This window comes from Protopterus annectens, chromosome 12.part0, assembly GCF_019279795.1.
Source record: "Protopterus annectens isolate FY-2018-M chromosome 12.part0, PAN1.0, whole genome shotgun sequence".
NCBI lineage: Eukaryota > Metazoa > Chordata > Ceratodontiformes > Protopteridae > Protopterus > Protopterus annectens.
In genome coordinates, this window is record NC_056746.1 from 1,035,025,292 (window position 1) to 1,035,042,588 (window position 17,297).

Here is a 17,297-nt window from a genome sequence, read left to right on the forward strand (position 1 = left end):
ATTCTTTTAATGAAATAAAATTATATAAGCGCTTTCGTTTTACAGCACATAAAACTTCTTCAGATACAGATCAAAAACAAGAGTTAATATGGCAGATTAGGTTGGAGGCTTATAGATACTTGGGGCTTAACGATGCTATTAGCATCACTCCCATTTTGAAGTTAAAGTCTATGGGAATATAGAATGTTTTAGTACAAGAAATTATGTGTATATAGATTAAAATATATTGATGGATGTATTATCATACACAATTTTTTATTGTATTATTTTTTAGATTAATTGAAGTTTTATAGTTTATAACCATGCATAACACGGCATTTCTGTCTAGTTTTGGTGCTGTCTTACATACACTCAAAAAGGACTTTTTAACTAGTTTTACAGGAACATATGACTTTAAGTATGAAAAATTGGTAATAGTTCATCAGAGGAAGTAACTACTATTTAAACTAAGGGCATTCAAAGATATTTGTATCTGAAGAAGTTTTATTTGTTGTAAAACAAAAGTGCTTATATTGTTTTATTTCATTAAAAGAATGGATTTTAAGCAGAGTATAAGAATTCCTGTTTATAGCCTGGTTTTATGGACTGTTCGCTTACCAGTTTGTGTAATATATTTGATGCAATACCTCACACAGGCATTGTAAACAAACTTACAGAATTAGGCTAAACCCCTGTGTAACTCACTGGATATTCAGCTGGCTCAGAAACAGAAACAGATACCAGGAAGTTAGGATTGGAGAGACCACTTCCACAAAGAGGGCGGTTACCAGTGGCATCTACCAGGGCTCTGTGCTGGGTCTACTCCTCCTTGGCATCTATTTTCCATAAGTCAAGGCCAATGTCAAGGACCTCTGGCTTACCAAGTTTGCAGATGATTGCAAGCTAGGAGCAATCATAGAAAACCCTCCAAGATGCTAACATCTTACAGGAAGGTGTAACACAGACAAATGACTGGAGCCAAAGCCACAGCTTAAAACCCAGTGCCAAGAAATGCATAGTAATATCTTTTCAGAAGTCGGCCACCCAGGGAAACTACCTCATTGATAAAACACCACTAAAAGTAGACACAGTAGTCAGGAATTTGGAGACTCATAGATAATAATCAGGCTTTTGCCCAACATGTGTCTTAAGATTGTAAGAAAATCATTCTATGTCACTCAACTTATAAGAAAAACATGGTATCTAGGTCTAGGGAAATCTTTGTGCCATTGGACTCTGCCATCACCAGAACCATCACTGAGTATAAGGCCCTTTCTATATGTACCTGACCACATATATGTAACAACTGGAGTGTCAATAGAGGTTCCTCACAAAAAGAATACAGGGCATAAACACAATGTTCTATGCAGATCACCTCCATGTCCTATCTCTCTACTCTGTTTCCTACAGACTGCTGAGGGGTTATATCTGGCATACAAGGCATCCTTGGCTCCCATTCTGATGGACCTGGGCAAAGGAAGTGGCTGGAAATAGATGAAAGTCTTGACAAAGTGGAAAGAGTAGGCATTGCTGCCTTGAGTAAGTTCCTTGAGTAAGTCGAAACAGTGTAGATGGTACAAAATAAAGACTTGGGGATATTTAGATCACATTTATTACAGAAGGAAAAAGGTACAAAAAGTATGCATAAATATGCTGATAGAAATAACTTTAAATGGACTTATGCGAGCAAGAAATTTCTCTGTTATGGGGTCTAATTATGATTATGAATATATACATACAGGCACACACACACACACACACATATATATATATATATATATATATATATATATATATATGTAGATTATATATATTATACCTATATAATCTTAAGGGGCCTGCTTTGAGAGATGGGCTATGAAAACTGAGTTGTGCTGCTGATAGTGTTAATAGGGTGGTGAAAATAGCTCCCATGCTACCTGATTTCAAGCCACTGGCTAGAATAGTGGTGGTCTGTGGTTAGCACAATAGGTTTCCTTTGACACTTCTCAACCTCTTAGTGCAGGAACTCTGGACAATGCTAAAAATAATGGTGGTGGGGGGGCAAATGCCAAACAATGTAGACAGTTTTTAAAAATTGCTCTTATAAACCTAGACAGTTGATAGAATAACAGGTTTTGCATTTTCTGAAGGGTATGATGTCTGAAACTCAAACATCTATCATTTAGTGACATCAATCCTCAATGATTTGCCAAAAAACACATATTTTATTTTTAGGATAATATGCATACATTAGTACTATCATTAAAAAAATATAGGAGGTTCCCCACTTTATTTTTTTAATTGTGGTTTTCACAGATTGGTGTGAAGTCTTGATCAAGACAACTCTATGTTGGGGAAAAGTGAACAAAAATTGCTAGTAGACTGGGATCAATAAAAGGCAAACCTCCAAGTAGAAGAGGAGACATATGCTAGAAATGATACAATATGCCAGAATGGCAATAAAAACATGAAAAGACATTCAGGAAATTCCAGATTATATTTTTGAAGGTGTTGAAACAGTTCCATGACAGAAAAGGTGAGACAAGATTTAGAGAACTTATTGCACAGATTGTATGAGTTATTGCATTAGTCTCTAAATGATAAAATATTTTTTTTAATTCTTCTGGGTACCCCAAAACACTGGCAGCTAGACTGAGGCAATAGTCAGCACAGCGGATTATAGCCACTATAAAATGAATTAGCTTTGTATTTGGGCAGGTCCATCCAAGATAGCTGAGTATTTCAGACAATATTATACACACCAGGCACAGATGGAAAGGAGAGAAAATAAGCAAAGCTTAAAACTGCCAGGCATATGCAGAGCGATCCTTGATGATCCCTATCTTGGAATAGTTAATAGAGGCTTTTAAGAGTAAGTCACAAGTTAAGACTCCCAGTAGTGATGGTCTCCAAAATGAGTTTTAGAATTTATAATTAGTAGAAATGTTGCCTTGACTGACAAACTTTGTAATTTAGTATTGGCAACTAATCAGACTCCCAAGTCATGGAGGAAGGGATTGTGGTAACTGTGGTACGAAAAGAAGGAAAGAGAGAAGTTTACCATTTTCACACAGTCTGATATCAGTGTTGTGTAATGATTATAAAATAGTTATAGCAATTTTTGGCAAGAAGAATTGCTAAAATAATATTAAGATTTGCAGACAGTAACTAGGGTGGATTTGTTAGGAGGTGATCAACGTTTGTCAGTGTATTAAAAGTTGCTTTGCTGATCAGATGTGTGCAGCAGATAAACAAAACATTGGTGGGCCTGAGTTTTGGTGCAGAAAAAGCATATGGCATTCATTAAGATGGAATTGCATAACTGGATGCAAGTAACATTATAATTTTGAATCTGATGTTGTCAATCTTCACATAATCCTTGACTGTGGGCTCAGTTCCAAGCCTCAGAACTGACTCAGCTGTTTATTTCAGCTCACTCCTTCCAAACTCTCAAGCTAGGCTTTACCCATAATGCTCTTCTCTAAATTACCTCAGATCTCATTTGCCAGTTTGTGTGTCAGACACATACGACTGCTCTCGAGCTTTGGCTTATAGTTAAAGTAAATTTTCTCTTAAAATAAACTTTTTTGTCTTTGATAAGTCTCTCTTCTTATTTCTAGTGCCCTTTTTATCTACCTGCTCCTATTGTTATCTTATTTAGCGCATGTGTACGTGTGGTTCTCCATCACTCTACTGCACTACCATTGGTAGTTCTTTTTCAGTATCATAGTCGGTACTCCTTTTATTACCTATTAAGGTATTTATCTTACCATCATTGGTATTTTCTTATTTTTTCCTTTAAAAAAGAAATTATTTCTCTGTCCCTTTCCTGTGAGTGTGTTTGTGTGTGTGTGTGTGTGTGTGTGTGTGTGTTTTTCATTATGTCTAACATGTCTGAACTTCAGCCAAGTCATCTAAGGGCACCTTGGGATTTAAAAGGTGCCACAAATGTGACAGGAAAATGCCCAATTTGGACGGGCATGTACTTTGCATATATTGTTTAGGTAAACTTTACCTACAGGAGAACTGTTCAATTTGCTGTGTTTTTTCTGCTAGGATACTCACCAAATGGAAAAATAAACTAATTCTTAAAGGACTGCTAAAAAGTGATTTTGAAGAGGCCATTTCTGGGTCCAAAATGGAAGCCAGTTCATCAGCCTCCTCTTCCTCCTCTTCTAAGAAATGACCTTCTTCTTATGTGCTTAAAAATTTTGTTTTGGTTAATAGATTTATTACTTAATTGAAAATTATCATTTTAATTGAATTAGTCTTTGAGCTATATATTCAGTTGCATGGTATATGCACTTTTAATGGTTTGATAAAGCTATTTAGCGAAAGCGCTAACCACTTTTAATAAATACAAGATTTTATTATTACTACCTTGGTTTTGGAGCGTATATATTTTGGAGATATATACGTATGAATTCTATGGTCTGAATAGACTTGTATATGATGTACATTGCATTTTGCTCCTGCTTTTGAATTGTGTCGCTTGGTCTGAATAGACATTTAAACTTGTATATATTTTGAGAAGGAGAGACTGCTCGCTTGGTTTGATCCTGGACGGAACTTTTTTAGTCTTACATGATATCTGTTTTTTATATTTTCGCCAGGATCATTTTTTTGTTGGAGGTGATCTATATTTTTCTGTTTAATTCTTAAAGGACTGCTAAAAAGTGATTTTGAAGAGGCCATTTCTGGGTCCAAAATGGAAGCCAGTTCATCAGCCTCCTCTTTCTCCTCTTCTATGAAATGACCTTCTTCAATTCCTAGTACTTTGGAACCACCTAAAAATGTGTCTAAACAACCTTCAGTGTCAAAGAGTTCCACAGCACTTAATGGCCAAAAAGTTTTGGCACCTACTAAAATTTCAGAGTCGACTTCAACTACCTCGCCACCAAGAGAAATGTTGGTACCAAAGCAGTCAGAGCTAATTTTTATTCTGAGACCCAAATATTCTCCCTTTGTTGATGCTTTCAAGTATAGACCACTGAACCTCTTTGTCGATCCAAGACCCCCTAGGTCTCCTTTGACTGCTTCAGTTTGGTCCACTAAGAGTCTCTCTGAAGCTGACATTATGAAACTGGTGGATCATCTCCTGATGGCAAGGGGATTGTCTTCAGTTCCTAGCCAAGCTGGCATCAGAACTGATCCTACTACAACACCATCCATTCTTCCTTCTCCAACTCCTATGGAGTCATTGGAGCCCTTGGTTCTGACATTCCCGGCATTGACTGTCTCTGTTCTGGTAGCAACTTCTAATCTAGAACCAAGAGTTACCTTGAGCTTCTCTGGGCTTTTGGTACTGGAGGTCTCCCGGGGTCGAGACTCCCTGGCTGGTTCTGGGGTACATGGATCAACTTCTTTTATATCAGAGCAATCCATGACACTTGGTGCTTCGGCTTTCATAGGATCAACCCAGGCTTCGGTTTTTGGGGTCACCTCCTCGGTGCGGGACCTCAGTTCTGAAGAAGTCTATTTTGGTTCTGGGCTCCCATCCCTTTTCAAGGTGGCCAACTTCTGAATCATGGAGAAGGCTTTGTCCATTGGGGACTCACAGTCTCTGTCATCCCTATCGGGTCAGACTTCCACATCTCCTTGACCTGAGCTTCCATCAATCTCATCCCTGATTCAGAGAGCACAAGAGCCTCCAGGAAAAACACCTCTTTAGACACTTCCTCAGAACATCCTCCAGAGGAAGTACATGTGAAGAAAAAGTGCAAGAGAAAGCCCTTAGACTACTCGGAGTACTTCACTGAAGATATCGACTTTGATGAAAGGGAAAGTTCCCCCAGGTCACCCCCTGATGATGTTTCCTTGGGGGCATCCTGGAGATCCTGAAAGAGAGGGCTGGCTGATCTTCCCTCCAGCCTTCCTCAGAGGAGTTAGTATACCTGGAGGCTTTTCGTGTCCAACCCTCTACCTCTTGGATCTCTCCGCCTGCTGACAATCTCATTAAACTGATCACTCAGCAGGAGTTGAAGATGCCCGACTCCATCGAACCAATCCCCAAGAAACCTGACCAAATCCTTTCTGCCCCCAAAGAAGAGCAGCATTGGTCAAAAGGCATACCCATGGACACCATGGTGATAGCAGCAGCCAATAAGAAGGAACTTGTTAAGGAAAGTATGACTATCAATCCTCCTAACAAGGAGTCTAGGACTGTGGATAGGTTTGGGAAGCACGTTTATGCTTCATCAGCCTTTGGTCTCAAGTCCTTGAACTACATGGCACACTTTACAAGGTTACAGAGGAATCTGATCAAAGAGCTCTCGGATGCCCTCTCAGGAGCAGAAGCTGAAGGGGTATGGGACAAAATTGCCTCTCAGCTTGCCACCCTTGAAGTGATTTTTAACTCAGCCAAGGCTGATTGCCCACGCAGCTGAGGGGATGACAAGAGTGGTGGGTTCAGGCATAGCCATTAGAAGGTACTCTTGGATGTGCTTGTGTGATTTTGCAGAGCCATTTAAAGCATAATTCATCAATGCTCCATTTCAGGGAGCATCCCTTTTTGGTCCCAAGGTTAAAGACACTCTGGCCAGATGTGAAAAGGATGGGAAGGCTCTTTCTGCCATAGGTGTACATTTCTCCACTCCTCAGCAGCCTTACTCTAGGAACCAGAGAAGTGGGAGACTATGGTTTAAAAAAATCCCAAGGGTCCTTCCAGGATTCACATGGGAAAGACTTTCTCTGGGGCAGAGGGGGAAGTAAAGGAAGATGCCGCTCTAGGTGCAGAAGTGACCTGCAGACCCAGGGGTCCAGAGATTGTTTCTCTGGTACTCCCTAGCAGCACCCCGACTGCCCTCCTGGTGAGGCAGTTGGGGGAAGGCTATACCTACACCAACCTGCCTGGCAACTGATAACTTCAGACAAATGGGTGCAGGGAATCATATCCAGAGGTTACAAAGTTCCACTTTCTATAAGTCCCAAACCCCAAAAAAAGACTCCTGGATGTTCCACCCAATCACAGGGAAGTAGCAGACATGAAAATTCAAAAACTGCTAGACAAAAGAGTCATCCATAAAGTCCCACCAGACCAAATAGGATCCAGGTTTTACTCAAAGTTCTTTTTAGTGCCCAAAAAAACAGGGGACTGGAGACCCATTTTTGATCTCAGCCAGTTCAACAAGGCAGTACAGCAAACCAAATTTCGGATGGTCTTGGTACAGCCTATACTTCCATTCATGGAAAAGGATGATTGGATGTGCTCTATAGACTTCCAGGATGTGTATTACCACATAAAAATGGATAAGCGCTCCAGGGGCCTCCTGCGATTCCGGCTGGGAGCTAGTCATTTCCAATTCAGATCACTGCCCTTTGGACTCACCTCAGCCCCAGGGTATTCACCAAATGCATGGTAGTGATAGCAGCTCATCTCAGACTGCAAGGATTTTGTGTCTTTCCATACCTCGACGACTGGCTCCTCACTGCTAACACCAGTCATCAAAAAGAACAGGCAAGAGATTACACTCTGCATCTCTGTGCATCTCTAGGCATCACAATAAATTATGAAAAGTCAAATCTACAGCCCTCACAGTAATTAGAAGTCAATGGAGCTCTGTTAGACACAGTTACAGGAATTGCTTTACTCCCACTGGAAAGACTACAAAGGATCAGATCTCAGGTCAGCCAAATTATCCAAAACACAAGCATTTCAGCCAGATTAGTCCTTCAAACATTAGGCTCGATGGCAGCCTCAATCACTCTGGTTCCCTTAGCCAGATATCACATGTGAGTCTTACAATGGTAGAGGAACTAGACTGATAGTATCAACACATCCTGATTACCAGTCACTGCAAACAGGATCTTTCATAGTGGCTCCACTCCAACAAGATTCTTTCTGGTCGTCCTTTCATCCCTCCACAACCCTTAGCCAGAGTGACCACAGATGCTTCCCAGATAGGGTGGGGGGCATTATCTGGGAAAGACAGTCCAAGGCACATGGTCCCAACTGGAGGACAACTTGCACATCAGAATTCTAGAGATGAGTGCAGTGATGATAGCATTGCGAGCATTTCAGGATACTCTTCCTCTAGGAATGGTAGCAATTCAGATGGACAAATTGTCTGTAGTCTGGTATATCAACAAGCAAGGGGGAACCAAATCTTACACATTGTGTCAAGAAGCCCTCAGAGTTTGGCAATGGGTGATTTCTTCCAACCACTTTCTCACAGCAATGCACATTCTAGGGAGCTCTAACACGATAGTGGACAAACTGACCAGGACCATTCTCATGCCTCATGAGTGGTCTGTCAATCCTGTAGTGGTGAAAGAAATATTTTGTCACTGGTGCCAACCTTGCTGCGATTGTTTTGCATCCTCTCTGAACAACAAGTGCAGCAGTTACTTTGCCCTAATCACCCCCTCCATGGGAGTCACCCAGAGATGCTGTTTTCCAGGATTGCCCCCCCCCCCCAGGTCTTCTCTATGCCTTTCCCTGACTCCTCTGATATCTCAGTTTCTAAAGAAAGCTAAGAGTTTGGAGAATTCAATAATCCTCATTGCCCCCCTTTTGCCTTGACAAGTTTGATTTCCCTTCCTTTGGCCTCATCTTCTTCAGAAACCATGGATTCTGGACACAGCTCCAGATCTGCTGTCTCACCCAGAGGGCATGGTTCATCTGAACCTTCAACATTTCAATCTCACGGTGTGGCTTCTCCAATTCCCATGATTGCCAGACATCCGTCCCTTTCCTCTACTGTCTGACAAATCGTTGTGGCCCACCACAAACCTTCTACTAGGAAACTGTATCAAAGTAAATGGGAAAAATTTTCAAGTTGGGTACTTATGAATGAACTTCATCCTTATACGACCCCTGTTCATAAAGTTTTGGATTTTTTGGCTAACCTCTATCAGTCTGGTTCCTCTACCTCAACAATTAAAGTCCATCTTGCTGCAATCTCTAATATCCATATGGGGTTTGATGAGTCATCCCTTATGTCACACAAAATTTGTAAAGCCTTTTTAAAGAGAGTCTTATTATTAAGACCTCCAGTTAAGGAACCCATTCCTCCCCAGGATCTATCACTAGTTCTTCAGTCCTTTACTTTGCCTCTTTTTGAACCACCAGCTACATGTGACCTAAAGTTTCTGATGTGCAAAACATTATTTTTAGTGACTATTACATCTGCCAGAAGAGTATCTGATCTTCAGGCCTTTTCCTGTAAACCACCCTACATAATATTTCACAAAGACAGGGTCTCTCTTAGGACTAATCCAGCATTTTTACCAAAGGTAGTCTGGGAATCTAATATCAATCAGACTCTTCAACTACTAGTCTTTTTCCCTAACATTTCCAATAAAGGGGAGTATTTCCTTCATTTATTAGACGTCCACAGCTACAATTTTATCTTCACAGAACAAAGGATTTCAGAAAATCTGACCATTTGTTTCCTTTTGTTTCCATTTGTTTCCTTTTCCTCGCTTTCCTCAGGTAACCCAGTTTCAAAGGTTACCTTGGAAAAATGGCTCAAAGATTATTACTTTTATCTGTCAGTCAAAAGGCATCCACCTTTCACGCCCTGTCAAAGCCCAGTCAACTAGAGCGGTGGAAACTTCTGCAGTTTTTCATGCCAGGGCTTCTTTAGATGATATTTGTGTAGCAGCCACTTGGTCTTCACCTCATACCTTTATCACTCATTACAAATTGGATCAGGTCTCTAGGGGACGGGCATCATTCGGTTCAATGGTGCTTAGGAATATTCTTCCGTGAGACCTCCCAAGATTCAGGTAGCTAGGGACTCTGTCCCACATTCAAGGATTACGTGAAGATTGACAACATCAGATGAAGAAGTTATGTCTAACCATAATGTTCCATTTGTGTTGTCGATCTTCACTAATCCTTGACATTCCCTCCCTCCTTCCCTCAGCCTGAGACTCTTAGTGGATCGAATTTTCCCAAAACTGGCTTCATATTGAGGACACATATCTGGTCTCTTATTCTTATCTGCTATTGTCTACCACATATTTAGGCAAACCCGATCTGAGGTCATTTAGAGAGGAGCATTATGGGTAAAGCCTAGCTCGAGAGTTTGGAAGCCGTGAGCTAAAATAAATGGCCGATTTGGTTCCAAGGTTCAGAACCGAGCCCACAGTCAAGGATTAGTGAAGATCGACAACACAGATGGAACATTATGGTAAGACATAATTTCTTTTTTTTTTCACAGCAGTGTTGAGTTGACAAAAGCTGTTTTTCTTGAGTCTAAACTTAAAATCAGTACATTTGAATATGTTCCCCTCTCTAAGAATACAAGACAAGGGTTTGTATTTAAAACCACTGACTGTGATGATTCAGACTATTAATTTACAGGGATATAGCATTTAAAAAATTTTAAAATCTCATTTTTTTACAGATGATGCACTGATTTATCTGATGCATGATGAGCATAATGCTAATAAGTTACTTCAGCTCTGAAATAAACTTTGTAAGATGTCTAGCAATAACAATAATAAACAACAAAATATACAGGTGGTGGTAATGATTTTTTTATATACGCAGCAACACTTTATTGAATGTCACATTTTCATTTCTATGTACTGTGCAGTCCTCTTGCATGGGGCACTTGTTATTTTAACACTGATTGCTTGTACAACCATTTTTAATTATATTAGCCCCAGAATCAAATAAAAAGTGATATGGAAGCAGAGCAGGTGAAGCACGATGATAAAACCAAATCTTTTGACAGCAAAAGCTATGAAACATATGTGCATATAAAATAAGGCAAGGACAAGTGTTTTCACGCCACTAATGGTGCTGCCTCAGATCCTCATAAAGTTAAACACTTCATTCACATAAAATAGAAACAATGAGCCAATCAGCATGTTACAACTGCATGGTTCAGCCAATCAAAGAAGCATTAGACCAAGCCAATCATCATATAGCAGTCTCATAAATGAACAAATCAAAACGGCAAAATCTTTTAGAACATCGACTTAGATAACAAAAAGTAGTATGAGTTGTAGCAAGAATTAAGGCGTTCATGGCAATAATAAATAAGCACAGATAATATAGACATATTAGAGATATTTTGGAAATATTATGCCAATTTGTTTAAAGCAAAGAAATGAGGAAACCAACAAAAGGCACCAAATAGAAATACTTATGGAAGACCCAATTGTGCCAAAGTTAGTGGAAGATGAGGCTCAACAATGGCTTAGATAGGAAGAGGTGAATTAAAAATGGTAATATATCATCATCAACCCCCCTTTTCCCATTTTCTACATGAAGTCGGGTTGTCAACTGTTACAAACTCTCTTAATTCAATCTCTCTCTCCTATATTCTTCAGCAATCATGCCTGAGTCTCATAGGTCTTCTCTCATACAATCCATCCATCTCTTTGCTGGATGCCCTTGTTTCTTTTTGCCTTCTTTTTGATTGTCCCAAATCTTCTTCACCTGATTTTCTTCTGCTTTCCTGCTGATGTGCCCAAGCCACCATAATCTGTTTTTTTTTTAATTTCTCTGCAACTGGAGCTCCTTGGGCTTCTGCTCTCGTCATTATTTTTTTGTCTGTCCAACAGTGTGCATCCTACCACTCATCTCATGCACTTCATCTCCATCATCTCTAGCTTCCTGCACTTCTCTGCCTTCACTACACATTTTTCTGTACCATACAGTAGTACAGGTCACAGTATCAAGATCAAAGGAAGTCATAGTGCCATTGTACTTGGCCCGCATCAGGCCCATAATAGAGTATAATGCTCCCTTCTTCATGTACCTAACCAGATATAATAGTGTCATATCCTGGGTATTATTATAAAGGTTTTTGTGCTATTAGCCTAGTGATCACCTATGAACCCATGAACAGCTAGTGGTGGGACATAATATTACCCAGAGGCTACAAATTAAAGGAAAAGGCCACAAGAATACAAATTAAAGCATCAGACATATTGATAAAAAAGATGAAAAGTTCCATACCCATGGGAACAATTAACAGAGGATGGAGAAGTAAAATGTTTGCAGAAAAGTCAACAGGAATTCCATTTAGAAGAGAGAAACTGCTTATCTATGGTTGCTATTGAAGATAAACCAGTAATTGTAGATATATTAAGTGCAGCCAGAAAACAATTTGCAGCACAGTAGCGGATCATAAGTAGACTATATAAGGCCTTAAGTAAGAAATTACAGTGAAATGAACATGATGAAACAATGTAGTGACAGACTGATGCCAGAAACAGGAAAGGCGGAATGGAATAGTATAGTTTTAGTTTTATGGTATACCACTAAATCAAGGAGATTTCCCTTCTTTGATTGGAAATACCTCCATAGGTTTCTTGTATACCAAGTAAAATTATTTTATTTATTTATTTAATATTTGTTAACTGGGCAAGTCCGACTTGGAACCTAGCCAATTTTCAGCGGAGGCCCGGGGAGAAAGGCTCCAGATGCATGTCTTTTGTAACGTGGGAGGAAACCGGAGGACCCAGAGGAAACCCACATGAATGCAGGGAGGACATGCAGACTCTGCACAGAAGGCACCCAAGCCGAGAATCGAACCAGAGAACCTGTAGTAAAATGTTCCTGCTGATGTCAGGCAATTGTGTGGGAACATCTTTTACAAATTGAAGGGCTGAAGAATTTCAAGCAAGAACGGCACGATGAGGTCCAATAGATTGCAGGGAAAACAATGGCATTGAGTAAAGAAATGTTATTACCAAACTGGCATTCACAAGGGAAGGATTAGCTGGTTAATAGCTTGATTGCCCTGCTTATGATCATTGCCAAAAAAGCCATTACAAAGCTCTGGAAAAGTAAAGAAGCTCCCAGTGTAGCGGAAGTAAGATGGATGACGGAAGAGGTTAGAACCACAAATTTGAGGAATGTTAATCAGAGAAGACACAGAAATGCTACAAAAATAGAGTCTATGGGAAACATGGAGGGAATAAGCAGAGCATGTCAACAATAGAAGATAACTTGGAGAGTTTTAAAATCCCATGAAATTTGAAAATATCACAAGAAATGAATGAGGAAATAGAGAGTTAGGAAATGAAGAGAGGAGAGATGATGGAATCATGACAGGATGCATGGTCTATGTAAATAGTTTGACCAAATCTAAATAAGCTGAACTCGGTTTATGTAACAAACTAAAGTAGTTGATATTTTTATAAAAAGACAGAGTGATGAAAAAGATTACACAACTGTATTTAAACAACTTCGATTTGTAAGAAAAAAGATTTACCAAAGGATTCATACAAGCAGGAAACAGGTAAAAAAAAAAAATATATATATATATATATATATATATATATATATATATATACAGTTATCATTTTTTTGTATGGGCCAGTTGCTATATTTAAATGGAAACGTGAGGAGGGGAAAAACTCGGCCATCTAATTTGAAAGAAGTAAAGTGCACCATACATGAGGACTGTACAAAATGTTGTGCATTGTGAAATTTGCTGTCTTAAGCATTTAAAATTATAAAACCTCTCATGCTTCTTTGCAGGCATAGTACATCCCCCATTCAAACATTGCACAATTACCTCTTTGCCTAATAACTCTTCCACAGGACTTCCAACCTCTGTTCAATCACTAAAAGCTTTGAAAAACTGTTTTATAAACAACTTCTAGAGAACATTAATAACAGTGACATATTAATCAATCTGCAGTATGGCTTCTGTAATACGTTTAGTACTATCACAGCCACTTCAATTTATACCAGTATAAATGGATGGCCTATTCACTGCAGGCATTTTTATTGATATGGCCCAGAGCATTTGAAACCATGAATGATGACATCTTGAAATCATACTAAACTCAGTTTTCCTGACAACACAATAGTGTGGTTTAAAAACTATCTAAAAGAATCCTTAAAGTATATGCAAATAACATATTTTTTAGCTAATGGTACCCTGTCAACTGGTGTACCACTAAGTTCTATTCTTGGTCCACTGTTATTTTCTTTTTACATTAATGATATAACCCTGGACCTTCCCACTCCTAACCTAGTAATGTATGCAGATGATATACTTCTCCTTGACACTAACAAGTCAAAAATTACTCTTGACACTAAACTCCAGGAAAATTCTTCACTATCTATAACAGTACTACTGAAAACAACTCCTGATCAACACCAACAAAACAAATGTTATGATCTCTACACCCAACAAACTGGCAACTAAGAAACATATAATTATTTATGTATTTAATTACTGATATTTGATTACTGGGAAAGTCTGACAGGTGGATACTCATTTTCAGTGGAGGCCTGGTGAGAAAAGCTTCAAAGTATTACAAAAACATTTTAGAACAACAATTTTACAATCTTTAAAAATAATGCAAAACATCTACAGTTTAAATAATTATACTAAATTAGACATAATGTAAAATGCATTTGTTAATAATAGATACAACTTATATGACAATCATTTAATATTTAGAGAAATTTTAGCCAGTTTAGAGAAATTAATGGTAAGTTAGTGTAGTACAATCAAGAATTGCAATATGAAGTAAGAGAAAAACAGGGTTGTAGCATATTTAGATATAGAGTTGGGGAGTGAATTCGATTGAACTAAGGAAGTGAATGAAGAAGGGGGTGTGAGGTATGAATAGGTAGTTGTTCACAATTAGGGATATAGTTTATCCTGGGGTTGAGAAGAACAGAGCCAGATTTTGGATAGGAAGCCTTTCAGAATGGTTTTACAGGATTGAAGGGAGGGTATTCACCTGATGGATACAGGTAAAGAATTCCAGGCCTTAGCAACATGGTATGAGTACAGACCATGCCCAGCATATTGATAGGTTTGTGGACAGACAGGAGATTTTGGCCACTGGATCATGATGATCAAGTGGGAACATAGTTGAGTAGAATTGGATTTAGTAATGGACAAGCAGATGGATGCTGGATAATTTTATAGATGGTAAGAAGTTGTGTATATGTTAGTTGATGGTGCAGTTCTTTTTTTTTCAAAAATCTTTATTAAACACCTTTTGTATTTAATGAACATCAACCACTAAAATAAATAACATGCACATTAACAGAAGAATTCAACAATCAGTTTGAAATTGATGGTGCAGTTGTAACCAATTAGACTTTTTAGTGCTGCTGCAAATTTAGCCACTTTATTATAGCATTTTTTCAAGTTTTGTTTTTGTGAGGCCTGGGGATTAGTAAGGATGAGAGTGCCATAAAGTAGTGAGGGGAGAAGGTAAGTTGTGTCAAGCGCCATTTTAGTTGCATTGGAGAGACATTTTTTGGCTCAGTTTTTGATGATTTTTTAATGCAATTTTGTATATGAAAGTTGAATTTTATCCTCCACTATAATCCCTAAAAATTTGCTATGAGAAGTGACTGCAATGGCTGTGTTACTGAGAGAAAGAATTTTGTTTCTTTCATGAGAGAAGCACTGGGGAAGAAAGAAGTTTTTTTTTTTTTTGAGCATGAGTTGTGAGTAAGCCATGTTTCAGTGACTGTTAAAGTTTCCTGAATAATTTATTTTTTGGAGCGGTGCCAGGTTGTCTAATGTGCATATGAGTGTGGAGTCATCTGTGTATTATATTATGCAGGCCTGCCTGGATTACCAACCCAAGACTGATACAGTAGATTTATGGATAGTGTTGTTGAGAATGTTAACAAGGACTGGTCCAATGCTAGAGCCTTGTGGTATACTGGTGTAGACTGGGAGATATGGAGAGAGATGGTGGAGTGCCATTTTAGTGATGGATACATATTGGAAAAGCAGCTTTTGAACCAAAGAAGGGTGGGCTGAAATAAACCTAGTGACGACATTTGAAACATAAGTTTGCTGTGATAAACAGTGTTGAAGGCTTTACATAAGTGTAGAAATAAGCAGGAAACTAGTTTGCCATTATCTTTAGTTTTATCGATATGGTATCTATAAAGGTTAGAAGTGCAGTGTTAGTTCTGTGAGAGGGATGGAAACTGTGCTGCGTGGGGATAGGAGTTCTTCCTGCAAGAGACAGTTTAGCAATTGCTTTTGAATACATTTTTCAAGTATTTTGGAGAGGGAGGATATGATTACTATAGGTCTAAAGTTAGAGATGTCTGTTATTGAATATTCACATTTGTGTAGAGGGATAATGTGTGATTTTTTTCCAGAGAGAGAGAAAGAGGGGAACATGAGATTTCTAGATTGACCTATTTATAAGGATTAAGACTAGGCAATGCTAGTGGCTGTTATTTTAAGGTGCTTGCATGGAAGATCAGCTGAAGTAGTGCATGGTTTGAGTTTATTTAAGAGAAGTTTTATGTAGGATGTAGGCACAGGTTTGAAGGTGAAAGCAAATGTGGTGATATGTAGCTGTTGGGCAGAGTTATGATCAGAAGTTAGGGAATCCTTAGTTAGGGACGCTATACTGTCTAAGAAATAAGAGATGAATTCTATTGCAGTTTCAGAGGAATTAGGGTTGAAATTTTGGACAGGAAGTAAGATTTCTTTAATGCCTGACCAGAATTTTTTAGGGTTGTGTTTACTATTGTTCTAAATGCTGTTATAGTACAATTTTTTGTCATCATTTATTTGCTGTTTAGAACAGTTGTAGAACATTTTGAAGTATGTGAGATATTGTGTTCTAGATTTTTGCTATTCTTTCCACACTTTTTCTGTATCCTGCATTAATATTCTACTCTTTTACGATAGCCAAATTGCAATATGTTTTAGTCTCTTTTAAGAGATGCAAGGCTATTTAGGAAAATTGTATTAAAATAATTTACAGAATCATCTAGGGGGAGGATTTTTAGGATGCTCCAATTTAATAGATGATAGGGCAGTAATGAATATTTCTGGTTAAACGTAGGTTGCATGTTGTTTAATAAACATAGTGTTTAAGCAGAGGTGTGAGGTGCCTGGCTGTATACATTAGGAGATGGTCACTGAGAGAGTCTGACATTGTACCTGTGGTGGTGAATTTTCTAGAGTCTGATAGCAGAAGCCAGTCTAATAAGGAATTTGATGTCTTGCTATAATGTGTGGGGCAATTAATTAATTAGTTGTATGAAACTGTATAAGATCATTCTAGATGTAGGGGAGTTAGAGGTTATGTCTAAGCAAATGATATTGACATCACCTAGTAGTATTTTTTCTTGTGGAATTGCGATGATAACCAATGTAGGATATCTCCCAGTGTAGCTGTGTTGTCACCAAGAGAGATGTACGAGTAAAGGACAGTAATGCATATCTGTTTATATTTGTTTATTTTAAGGAAAGTAATAAGAAGCTTTTCTGAACTGAATTTGGTATTAGCTGAAAATGTGGTAGTTGTTTGGAAATATTTAAGCAATACCTCCCTTCTACTTTATACAGTCATTATGGATGATATTATAGCTGGAAGGGTTTGATTTTAGAGTTGCTTATGCTGGGTTTAAGCCATGTTTC